This window comes from Danio rerio, chromosome 5 (assembly GCF_052040795.2).
Source record: "Danio rerio strain M-AB ecotype USA chromosome 5, GRCz13ab, whole genome shotgun sequence".
In the NCBI taxonomy this organism is placed as follows: Eukaryota; Metazoa; Chordata; class Actinopteri; order Cypriniformes; family Danionidae; genus Danio; species Danio rerio.
In genome coordinates, this window is record NC_141025.1 from 50,267,457 (window position 1) to 50,280,371 (window position 12,915).

The window sequence follows — 12,915 nt, forward strand, 5'->3', positions numbered from 1 at the left end:
CTCTCCCTGGACTTGCACGATAGTCCCCAGGGTGCCCTCTGGCCCTCCACCTAGGGGCCTCTAACCTTAGGAAGCTACCCAAGGGTCCACCTCTCTCCCTGGACTTCAAGTATAGGCCCCAGGGTACCCCCTGGCCCTCCACCTATGGGCTTCGGACCCCAGCAAGCTACCCAGGGGTCCACCTCTCTCCCTGGACTTGCAGTAGAGGCCCCAGGGTGCCCCCTGGCCTTCCACCTAGAGGCCTCTGACTCCAGCAAGCTACCCAGGGGTCCACCTCTCTCCCTGGACTTGCAGTAGAGGCCCCAGGGTGCCCCCTGGCCCTCCACCTAGGGGCCTCTGACCCCAGCAAGCTACCCAGGGGTCCACCTCTCTCCCTGGACTTGCAGGATAGGCCCCAGGGTGCCCCCTGGCCCTCCACCTAGGGGCCTCTGACCCCAGCAAGCTACCCAGAGGTCCACCTCTCTCCCAGGACTTGCAGAATAGGCCCCAGGGTGCCCCCTGACCCTCCACCAAGGGGCCTCTGACCCCAGCAAGCTACACAAGGGTCCACAACTCTCCCTGGGATTGCAGTAAAGGCCCCAGGGTGCCCCCTTGACCTCCACCTAGGGGCCTCTGACCCTAGCAAGCTACCCAGGGGTCCACCTTTCTCCCTGGACTTGCAGTAGAGGCCCCAGGAAGCCCCCTGTCCCTCCGCCTAGGGGCCTCTGACCCCAGCAAACTACCCAGGGGTCCACCTCTCTCCCTGGACTTGCAGTGTAGACCCTAGGGTGCCCCCTGGCCCTCCACCTAGTTGCCTCTGACCCCAGCAAGCTACCCAGGGGTCCACCTCTCTCCCTGGACTTGCAGTAGAGGCCCTAGGGTACCTCCTGACCCTCCACCTAGGGGACTCTGACCCCAGGAAGCTACCCAGGGGTCCACCTCTCTCCCTGGACTAGCAGTAGAGGCCCCAGGGTGCCCCCTGGCCCTCCACCTAGGGGACTCGTACCCCAGCAAGCTACCCAGGGGTCCACCTCTCTCCCTGGACTTGCAGGATAGGACCCAGGGTGCCCCCTGGCCCTCCACCTAGGGGCCTCTGACCTTAGGAAGCTACCCAGGGGTCCACCTCTCTCCCTGGACTTGCAATAGAGGCCCCAGGGTGCCCCCTGGCCCTTCACCTAGGGGCCTCGTACCCCAGCAAGCTACCCAGGGGTCCACCTCTCTCCCTGGACTTGCAGGATAGGCCCCAGGGTGCCCCCTGGCCCTCCACCTAGGGGCCTCTGACCTTAGGAATCTACCCAGGGGTCCACCTCTCTCCCTGGATTTGCAGTATAGGCCCCAGGGTACCCCCTGGACCTTCACCTATGGGCTACAGACCCCAGCAAGCTACCCAGGGGTCCACCTCTCTCCCTGGACTTGCAGTATAGGCCCCAGGGTGCCCCTTGGCCCTCCACCTAGAGGCCTTTGACCCCAGCAAGCTACCCAGGGGTCCACCTCTCTCCCTGGCCTTGCAGTAGAGGCCCCAGGGTGCCCCCTGGCCCTCCACCTAGAGGCCTTGTACCCCAGCAAGCTACACAGGGGTCCACCTCTGTCCCTGGACTTGCACGATAGTCCCCAGGGTGCCCTCTGGCCCTCCATCTAGGGGCCTCTAACCTTAGGAAGCTACCCAAGGGTCCACCTCTCTCCCTGGACTTGAAGTAGAGGCCCCAGGGTGCCCCCTGGCCCTCCACCTAGGGGCCTCTGACCCCAGCAAGCTACCCAGGGGTCCACCTCTCTCCCTGGACTTGCAGGATAGGCCCCAGGGTGCCCCCTGGCCCTCCACCTAGGGGCCTCTGACCCCAGCAAGCTACCCAGAGGTCAACCTCTCTCCCTGGACTTGCAGAATAGGCCCCAGGGTGCCCCCTGACCCTCCACCAAGGGGCCTCTGACCCCAGCAAGCTACACAAGGGTCCACAACTCTCCCTGGGATTGCAGTAAAGGCCCCAGGGTGCCCCCTTGACCTCCACCTAGGGGCCTCTGACCCTAGCAAGCTACCCAGGGGTCCACCTTTCTCCCTGGACTTGCAGTAGAGGCCCCAGGAAGCCCCCTGTCCCTCCGCCTAGGGGCCTCTGACCGCAGCAAACTACCCTGGGGTCCACCTCTCTCCCTGGACTTGCAGTAGAGGCCCCAGGGTGCCCCCTGGCCCTCCACTTAGGGGCCTCTTACCCCAGCTAGCTACCCATGGGTCCACCTCTCTCCCTAGACTTGCAGTAGAGGCCCCAGGGTGCCCCCTGGCCCTCCAAATATGGGCTTCAGACCCCAGCAAGCTACCCAGGGGTCCACCTCTCTCCCTGGACTTGCAGTAGAGGCCCCAGGGTGCCCCCTGGCCCTCCACCTAGGGGCCTCGTACCCCAGCAAGCTACTCAGGGGTCCACCTTACTCCCTGGACTTGCAAGATAGGCCCCAGGGTGCCCCCTGGCCCTCCACCTAGAGGCCTTGTACCCCAGCAAGCTACCCAGGGGTCCACCTCTCTCCCTGGACTTGCACGATAGTCCCCAGGGTGCCCTCTGGCCCTCCACCTAGGGGCCTCTAACCTTAGGAAGCTACCCAAGGGTCCACCTCTCTCCCTGGACTTGAAGTATAGGCCCCAGGGTACCCCCTGGCCCTCCACCTATGGGCTTCAGACCCCAGCAAGCTACCCAGGGGTCCACCTCTATCCCTGGACTTGCAGTAGAGGCCCCAGGGTGCCCCCTGGCCCTCCACTTAGGGGCCTCTTACACCAGCTAGCTACCCATGGGTCCACCTCTCTCCCTAGACTTGCAGTAGAGGCCCCAGGGTGCCCCCTGGCCCTCCAACTAGAGGCCTCTGACCCCAGCAAGCTACCCAGGGGTCCACCTCTTTCCCTGGACTTGCAGTAGAGGCCCCAGGGTGCCCCCTGGCCCTCCAACTAGGGGCCTCTGACCCCAGCAAGCTACCCAGGGGTCCACCTCTCTGCCTAGACTTGCAGTAGAGGCCCCAGGAAGCCCCTGGCCCTCCACCTAGGGGCCTCTGACCCCAGTAAGCTACCCATGGGTCCACCTCTCTCCCTGGACTTGCAGTATAGGCCCCAGGGTGCCCCCTGGCCATAGACCAATGGGCTTCCGACCCCAGCAAGCTAACCAGGGGTCCACCTCTCTCCCTGGGCTTGCAGTAGAGGCCCCAGGGTGCCCCCTGGCCCTCCAACTAGGGGCCTCGTACCCCAGCAAGCAACCCAGGGGTCCACCTCTCTCCTTGGACTTGCAGGATAGGCCCCAGGGTGCCCCCTGGCCCTCCACCTAGGGGCATCTGACCTTAGGAAGCTACCCAGGGGTCCACCTCTCTCCCTGGACTTGCAGTGTAGACCCTAGGGTGCCCCCTGGTCCTCCACCTATTTGCCTCTGACCCCAGCAAGCTACCCAGGGGTCCACCTCTCTCCCTGGACTTGCATTAGAGGCCCTAGGGTACCTCCTGACCCTCCACTTAAGGGACTCTGACCCCAGGAAGCTACCCAGGGGTCCACCTCTCTCCCTGGACTTGCAGTAGAGGCCCCAGAGTGCCCCCTGGCCCTCCACCTAGGGGACTCGTACCCCAGCAAGCTACCCAGGGGTCCACCTCTCTCCCTGGACTTGCAGGATAGGCCCCAGGGTGCCCCCTTGCCCTCCACCTAGGGGCCTCTGACATTAGGAAGCTACCCAGGGGTCCACCTCTCTCCCTGGACTTGCAGTATAGGCCCCAGGGTACCCCCTGGACCTCCACCTATGGGCTACAGACCCCAGCAAGCTACCCAGGGGTCCACCTCTCTCCCTGGACTTGCAGTAGAGGCCCCAAGGTGCCCCCTGGCCCTCCACCTAGGGGTCTCTGACCAAAGCAAGCTACCCAGGGGTCCACCTCTCTCCCTGGACTTGCAGTATAGGCCCCAGGGTGCCCCTTGGCCCTTCACCTAGAGGCCTCTGACCCCAGCAAGCTACCCAGGGGTCCACCTCTCTAACTGGACTTGCAGTAGAGGCCCCAGGAAGCCCCCTGTCCCTCCGCCTTGGGGTCTCTGACCCCAGCAAACTACCCAGGGGTCCACCTCTCTCCCTGGACTTGCAGTAGAGGCCCCAGGGTGCCCCCTTGCCCTCCACTTAGGGGCCTCTTACCCCAGCTAGCTACCCATGGGTCCACCTCTCTCCCTAGACTTGCAGTAGAGGCCCCAAGGTGCCCCCTGGCCCTCCACCTAGGGGTCTCTGACCCAAGCAAGCTACCAAGGGGTCCACCTCTCTCCCTGGCCTTGCAGTAGAGGCCCCAGGGTGCCCCCTGGCCCTCCACCTAGAGGCCTTGTACCCCAGCAAGCTACCCAGGGGTCCACCTCTCTCCCTGGACTTGCACGATAGTCCCCAGGGTGCCCTCTGGCCCTCCACCTAGGGGCCTCTAACCTTAGGAAGCTACCCAAGGGTCCACCTCTCTCCCTGGACTTGAAGTATAGGCCCCAGGGTACCCCCTGGCCCTCCACCTATGGGCATCAGACCCCAGCAAGCTACCCAGGGGTCCACCTCTCTCCCTGGACTTGCAGTAGAGGCCCCTGGGTGCCCCCTGGCCTTCCACCTAGAGGCCTCTGACTCCAGCAAGCTACCCAGGGGTCCACCTCTCTCCCTGGACTTGCAGTAGAGGCCCCAGGGTGCCCCCTGGCCCTCCACCTAGGGGCCTCTGACCCCAGCAAGCTACCCAAGGGTCCACCTCTCTCCCTGGACTTGAAGGATAGGCCCCAGGGTGCCCCCTGGCCCTCCACCTAGGGGCCTCTGACCCCAGCAAGCTACCCAGAGGTCCACCTCTCTCCCTGGACTTGCAGAATAGGCCCCAGGGTGCCCCCTGACCCTCCACCAAGGGGCCTCTGACCCCAGCAAGCTACACAAGGGTCCACAACTCTCCCTGGGATTGCAGTAAAGGCCCCAGGGTGCCCCCTTGACCTCCACCTAGGGGCCTCTGACCCTAGCAAGCTACCCAGGGGTCCACATTTCTCCCTGGACTTGCAGTAGAGGCCCCAGGAAGCCCCCTGTCCCTCCGCCTAGGGGCCTCTGACCCCAGCAAACTACCCAGGGGTCCACCTCTCTCCCTGGACTTGCAGTGTAGACCCTAGGGTGCCCCCTGGCCCTCCACCTAGTTGCCTCTGACCCCAGCAAGCTACCCAGGGGTCCACCTCTCTCCCTGGACTTGCAGTAGAGGCCCTAGGGTACCTCCTGACCCTCCACCTAGGGGACTCTGACCCCAGGAAGCTACCCAGGGGTCTACCTCTCTCCCTGGACTAGCAGTAGAGGCCCCAGGGTGCCCTCTGGCCCTCCACCTAGGGGACTCGTACCCCAGCAAGCTACCCAGGGGTCCACCTCTCTCCCTGGACTTGCAGGATAGGCCCCAGGGTGCCCCCTGGCCCTCCACCTAGGGGCCTCTGACCTTAGGAAGCTACCCAGGGGTCCACCTCTCTCCCTGGACTTGCAATAGAGGCCCCAGGGTGCCCCCTGGCCCTTCACCTAGGGGCCTCGTACCCCAGCAAGCTACCGAGGGGTCCACCTCTCTCCCTGGACTTGCAGGATAGGCCCCAGGGTGCCCCCTGGCCCTCCACCTAGGGGCCTCTGACCTTGGGAAGCTACCCAGGGGTCCACCTCTCTCCCTGGATTTGCAGTATAGGCCCCAGGGTACCCCCTGGACCTCCACCTATGGGCTACAGACCCCAGCAAGCTACCCAGGGGTCCACCTCTCTCCCTGGACTTGCAGTATAGGCCCCAGGGTGCCCCTTGGCCCTCCACCTAGAGGCCTCTGACCCCAGCAAGCTACCCAGGGGTCCACCTCTCTCCCTGGACTTGCAGTAGAGGCCCCAGGGAGCCCCCTGTCCCTCCGCCTTGGGGCCTCTGACCCCAGCAAACTACCCAGGGGTCCACCTCTCTCCCTGGACTTGCAGTAGAGGCCCCAGGGTGCCCCCTTGCCCTCCACTTAGGGGCCTCTTACCCCAGCTAGCTACCCATGGGTCCACCTCTCTCCCTAGACTTGCAGTAGAGGTCCCAAGGTGCCCCCTGGCCCTCCACCTAGGGGTCTCTGACCCAAGCAAGCTACCAAGGGGTCCACCTCTCTCCCTGGCCTTGCAGTAGAGGCCCCAGGGTGCCCCCTGGCCCTCCACCTAGAGGCCTTGTACCCCAGCAAGCTACCCAGGGGTCCACCTCTCTCCCTGGACTTGCACGATAGTCCCCAGGGTGCCCTCTGGCCCTCCACCTAGGGGCCTCTAACCTTAGGAAGCTACCCAAGGGTCCACCTCTCTCCCTGGACTTGCAGTAGAGGTCCCAAGGTGCCCCCTGGCCCTCCACCTAGGGGTCTCTGACCCAAGCAAGCTACCAAGGGGTCCACCTCTCTCCCTGGCCTTGCAGTAGAGGCCCCAGGGTGCCCCCTGGCCCTCCACCTAGAGGCCTTGTACCCCAGCAAGCTACCCAGGGGTCCACCTCTCTCCCTGGACTTGCACGATAGTCCCCAGGGTGCCCTCTGGCCCTCCACCTAGGGGCCTCTAACCTTAGGAAGCTACCCAAGGGTCCACCTCTCTCCCTGGACTTGAAGTATAGGCCCCAGGGTACCCCCTGGCCCTCCATCTATGGGCTTCAGACCCCAGCAAGCTACCCAGGGGTCCACCTCTCTCCCTGGACTTGCAGTAGAGGCCCCAGGGTGCCCCCTGGCCCTCCATCTAGAGGCCTCTGACTCCAGCAAGCTACCCAGGGGTCCACCTCTCTCCCTGGACTTGCAGTAGAGGCCCCAGGGTGCCCCCTGGCCCTCCACCTAGGGGCCTCTGACCCCAGCAAGCTACCCAGGGGTCCACCTCTCTCCCTGGACTTGCAGGATAGGCCCCAGGGTGCCCCCTGGCCCTCCACCTCGGGGCCTCTGACCCCAGCAAGCTACCCAGAGGTCCACCTCTCTCCCTGGACTTGCAGAATGGGCCCCAGGGTGCCCCCTGACCCTCCACCAAGGGGCCTCTGACCCCAGCAAGCTACACAAGGGTCCACAACTCTCCCTGGGATTGCAGTAAAGGCCCCAGGGTGCCCCCTTGACCTCCACCTAGGGGCCTCTGACCCTAGCAAGCTACCCAGGGGTCCACCTTTCTCCCTGGACTTGCAGTAGAGGCCCCAGGAAGCCCCCTGTCCCTCCGCCTAGGGGCCTCTGACCCCAGCAAACTACCCTGGGGTCCACCTCTCTCCCTGGACTTGCAGTAGAGGCCCCAGGGTGCCCCCTGGCCCTCCACTTAGGGGCCTCTTACCCCAACTAGCTACCCATGGGTCCACCTCTCTCCCTAGACTTGCAGTAGAGGCCCCAGGGTGCCCCCTGGCCCTCCAAATATGGGCTTCAGACCCCAGCAAGCTACCCAGGGGTCCACCTCTCTCCCTGGACTTGCAGTAGAGGCCCCAGGATGCCCCCTGGCCCTCCACCTAGGGGCCTCGTACCCCAGCAAGCTACTCAGGGGTCCACCTTACTCCCTGGACTTGCAAGATAGGCCCCAGGGTGCCCCCTGGCCCTCCACCTAGAGGCCTTGTACCCCAGCAAGCTACCCAGGGGTCCACCTCTCTCCCTGGACTTGCACGATAGTCCCCAGGGTGCCCTCTGGCCCTCCACCTAGGGGCCTCTAACCTTAGGAAGCTACCCAAGGGTCCACCTCTCTCCCTGGACTTGAAGTATAGGCCCCAGGGTACCCCCTGGCCCTCCACCTATGGGCTTCAGACCCCAGCAAGCTACCCAGTGGTCCACCTCCATCCCTGGACTTGCAGTAGAGGCCCCAGGGTGCCCCCTGGCCCTCCACTTAGGGGCCTCTTACACCAGCTAGCTACCCATGGGTCCACCTCTCTCCCTAGACTTGCAGTAGAGGCCCCAGGGTGCCCCCTGGCCCTCCACCTAGAGGCCTCTGACCCCAGCAAGCTACCCAGGGGTCCACCTCTTTCCCTGGACTTGCAGTAGAGGCCCCAGGGTGCCCCCTGGCCCTCCACCTAGGGGCCTCTGACCCCAGCAAGCTACCCAGGGGTCCACCTCTCTGCCTAGACTTGCAGTAGAGGCCCCAGGAAGCCCCTGGCCCTCCACCTAGGGGCCTCTGACCCCAGTAAGCTACCCATGGGTCCACCTCTCTCCCTGGACTTGCAGTATAGGCCCCAGGGTGCCCCCTGGCCATAGACCAAGGGGCTTCCGACCCCAGCAAGCTAACCAGGGGTCCACCTCTCTCCCTGGGCTTGCAGTAGAGGCCCCAGGGTGCCCCCTGGCCCTCCAACTAGGGGCCTCGTACCCCAGCAAGCAACCCAGGGGTCCACCTCTCTCCTTGGACTTGCAGGATAGGCCCCAGGGTGCCCCCTGGCCCTCCACCTAGGGGCCTTTGACCTCAGGAAGCTACCCAGGGGTCCACCTCTCTCCCTGGACTTGCAGTCTAGGCCCCAGGGTACCCCCGTCCCTCCACCTAGTTGCCTCTGACCCCAGCAAGCTACCCAGGGGTCCTCCTCTCTCCCTGGACTTGCAGTAGAGGCCCCAGGGTGCCCCCTGGCCCTCCACCTAGGGGCCTCGTACCCCAGCAAGCTACCCAGGGGTCCACATCTCTCCCTGGACTTGCAGGATAGGCCCCAGGGTAACCCCTGGCCCTCTACCTAGGGGCCTCTGACCTTAGGAAGCTACCCAGGGGTCCACCTCTCTCCCTGGACTTGCAGTGTAGACCCTAGGGTGCCCCCTGGTCCTCCACCTATTTGCCTCTGACCCCAGCAAGCTACCCAGGGGTCCACCTCTCTCCCTGGACTTGCAGTAGAGGCCCTAGGGTACCTCCTGACCCTCCACCTAGGGGACTCGTACCCCAGGAAGCTACCCAGGGGTCCACCTCTCTCCCTGGACTTGCAGTAGAGGCCCCAGGGTGCCCCCTGGCCCTCCACCTAGGGGACTCGTACCCCAGCAAGCTACCCAGGGGTCCACCTCTCTCCCTGGACTTGCAGTATAGGCCCCAGGGTGCCCCCTGGCCCTCCACCTAGGGGCCTCTGACCTTAGGAAGCTACCCAGGGGTCCACCTCTCTCCCTGGACTTGCAGTAGAGGCCCCAGGGTGCCCCCTGGCCCTCCACCTAGGGGCCTCTGACATTAGGAAGCTACCCAGGGGTCCACCTCTCTCCCTGGACTTGCAGTATAGGCCCCAGGGTACCCCCTGGACCTCCACCTATGGGCTACAGACCCCAGCAAGCTACCCAGGGGTCCACCTCTCTCCCTGGACTTGCAGTATAGGCCCCAGGGTGCCCCTTGGCCCTCCACCTAGAGGCCTCTGACCCCAGCAAGCTACCCAGGGGTCCACCTCTCTCCCTGGACTTGCAGTAGAGGCCCCAGGAAGCCCCTTGGCCCTCCACCTAGAGGCCTCTGACCCCAGCAAGCTACCCAGGGGTCCACCTCTCTACGTAGACTTGCAGTAGAGGCCCCAAGGTGCCCCCTGGCCCTCCACCTAGGGGTCTCTGACCCAAGCAAGCTACCCAGGGGTCCACCTCTCTCCCTGGACTTGCAGTATAGACCCCAGGGTGCCCCTTGGCCCTCCACCTAGAGGCATCTGACCCCAGCAAGCTACCCAGGGGTCCACCTCTCTCCCTGGACTTGCAGTAGAGGCCCCAGGAAGCCCCCTGTCCCTCCGCCTTGGGGCCTCTGACCCCAGCAAACTACCCAGGGGTCCACCTCTCTCCCTGGACTTGCAGTAGAGGCCCCAGGGTGCCCCCTTGCCCTCCACTTAGGGGCCTCTTACCCCAGCTAGCTACCCATGGGTCCACCTCTCTCCCTAGACTTGCAGTAGAGGCCCCAAGGTGCCCCCTGGCCCTCCACCTAGGGGTCTCTGACCCAAGCAAGCTACCAAGGGGTCCACCTCTCTCCCTGGCCTTGCAGTAGAGGCCCCAGGGTGCCCCCTGGCCCTCCACCTAGAGGCCTTGTACCCCAGCAAGCTACCCAGGGGTCCACCTCTCTCCCTGGACTTGCACGATAGTCCCCAGGGTGCCCTCTGGCCCTCCACCTAGGGGCCTCTAACCTTAGGAAGCTACCCAAGAGTCCACCTCTCTCCCTGGACTTGAAGTATAGGCCCCAGGGTACCCCCTGGCCCTCCTCCTATGGGCTTCAGACCCCAGCAAGCTACCCAGGGGTCCACCTCTCTCCCTGGACTTGCAGTAGAGGCCCCAGGGTGCCCCCTGGCCCTCCACCTAGAGGCCTCTGACTCCAGCAAGCTACCCAGGGGTCCACCTCTCTCCCTGGACTTGCAGTAGAGGCCCCAGGGTGCCCCCTGGCCCTCCACCTAGGGGCCTCTGACCCCAGCAAGCTACCCAGGGGTCCACCTCTCTCCCTGGACTTGCAGGATAGGCCCCAGGGTGCCCCCTGGCCCTCCACCTAGGGGCCTCTGACCCCAGCAAGCTACCCAGAGGTCCACCTCTCTCCCTGGACTTGCAGAATAGGCCCCAGGGTGCCCCCTGACCCTCCACCAAGGGGCCTCTGACCCCAGCAAGCTACACAAGGGTCCACAACTCTCCCTGGGATTGCAGTAAAGGCCCCAGGGTGCCCCCTTGACCTCCACCTAGGGGCCTCTGACCCTAGCAAGCTACCCAGGGGTCCACCTTTCTCCCTGGACTTGCAGTAGAGGCCCCAGGAAGCCCCCTGTCCCTCCGCCTAGGGGCCTCTGACCCCAGCAAACTACCCAGGGGTCCACCTCTCTCCCTGGACTTGCAGTAGAGGCCCCAGGGTGCCCCCTGGCCCTCCACTTAGGGGCCTCTTACCCCAGCTAGCTACCCATGGGTCCACCTCTCTCCCTAGACTTGCAGTAGAGGCCCCAGGGTGCCCCCTGGCCCTCCACCTATGGGCTTCAGACCCCAGCAAGCTACCCAGGGGTCCACCTCTCTCCCTGGACTTGCAGTAGAGGCCCCAGGGTGCCCCCTGGCCCTCCACCTAGGGGCCTCGTACCCCAGCAAGCTACTCAGGGGTCCACCTTACTCCCTGGACTTGCAAGATAGGCCCCAGGGTGCCCCCTGGCCCTCCACCTAGAGGCCTTGTACCCCAGCAAGCTACCCAGGGGTCCACCTCTCTCCCTGGACTTGCACGATAGTCCCCAGGGTGCCCTCTGGCCCTCCACCTAGGGGCCTCTAACCTTAGGAAGCTACCCAAGGGTCCACCTCTCTCCCTGGACTTGAAGTATAGGCCCCAGGGTACCCCCTGGCCCTCCACCTTTGGGCTTCAGACCCCAGCAAGCTACCCAGGGGTCCACCTCTATCCTTGGACTTGCAGTAGAGGCCCCAGGGTGCCCCCTGGCCCTCCACTTAGGGGCCTCTTACACCAGCTAGCTACCCATGGGTCCACCTCTCTCCCTAGACTTGCAGTAGAGGCCCCAGGGTGCCCCCTGGCCCTCCACCTAGAGGCCTCTGACCCCAGCAAGCTACCCAGGGGTCCCCCTCTTTCCCTGGACTTGCAGTAGAGGCCCTTGGGTGCCCCCTGGCCCTCCACCTAGGGGCCTCTGACCCCAGCAAGCTACCCAGGGGTCCACCTCTCTGCCTAGACTTGCAGTAGAGGCCCCAGGAAGCCCCTGGCCCTCCACCTAGGGGCCTCTGACCCCAGTAAGCTACCCATGGGTCCACCTCTCTCCCTGGACTTGCAGTATAGGCCCCAGGGTGCCCCCTGGCCATAGACCAAGGGGCTTCCGACCCCAGCAAGCTAACCAGGGGTCCACCTCTCTCCCTGGGCTTGCAGTAGAGGCCCCAGGGTGCCCCCTGGCCCTCCAACTAGGGGCCTCGTACCCCAGCAAGCAACCCAGGGGTCCACCTCTCTCCTTGGACTTGCAGGATAGGCCCCAGGGTGCCCCCTGGCCCTCCACCTAGGGGCCTTTGACCTCAGGAAGCTACCCAGGGGTACACCTCTCTCCCTGGACTTGCAGTCTAGGCCCCAGGGTACCCCTGTCCCTCCACCTAGTTGCCTCTGACCCCAGCAAGCTACCCAGGGGTCCTCCTCTCTCCCTGGACTTGCAGTAGAGGCCCCAGGGTGCCCCCTGGCCCTCCACCTAGGGGCCTCGTACCCCAGCAAGCTACCCAGGGGTCCACATCTCTCCCTGGACTTGCAGGATAGGCCCCAGGGTGCCCCCTGGCCCTCCACCTAGGGGCCTCTGACCCCAGCAAGCTACCCAGGGGTCCACCTCTCTCCCTGGACTTGCAGTAGAGGCCCTAGGGTACCTCCTGACCCTCCATCTAGGGGACTCTGACCCCAGGAAGCTACCCAGGGGTCCACCTCTCTCCCTGGACTTGCAGTAGAGGCCCCAGGGTGCCCCCTGGCCCTCCACCTAGGGGACTCGTACCCCAGCAAGCTACCCAGAGGTCCACCTCTCTCCCTGGACTTGCAGTATAGAACCCAGGGTGCCCCCTGGCCCTCCACCTAGGGGCCTCTGACCTTAGGAAGCTACCCATGGGTCCACCTCTCTCCCTGGACTTGCAGTAAAGGCCCCAGGGTGCCCCCTGGCCCTCCACCTAGGGGCCTCGTACCCCAGCAAGCTACCCAGGGGTCCACCTCTCTCCCTGGACTTGCAGGATAGGCCCCAGGGTGCCCCCTGGCCCTCCACCTAGGGGCCTCTGACATTAGGAAGCTACCCAGGGGTCCACCTCTCTCCCTGGACTTGCAGTAGAGGCCCCAGGGTGCCCCCTGGCCCTCCACTTAGGGGCCACTTACACCAGCTAGCTACCCATGGGTCCACCTCTCTCCCTAGACTTGCAGTAGAGGCCCCAGGGTGCCCCCTGGCCCTCCACCTAGAGGCCTCTGACCCCAGCAAGCTACCCAGGGGTCCACCTCTTTCCCTGGTCTTGCAGTAGAGGCCCTAGGGTGCCCCCTGGCCCTCCACCTAGGGGCCTCTGACCCCAGCAAGCTACCCAGGGGTCCACCTCTCTGCCTAGACTTGCAGTAGAGGCCCCAGGAAGCCCCTG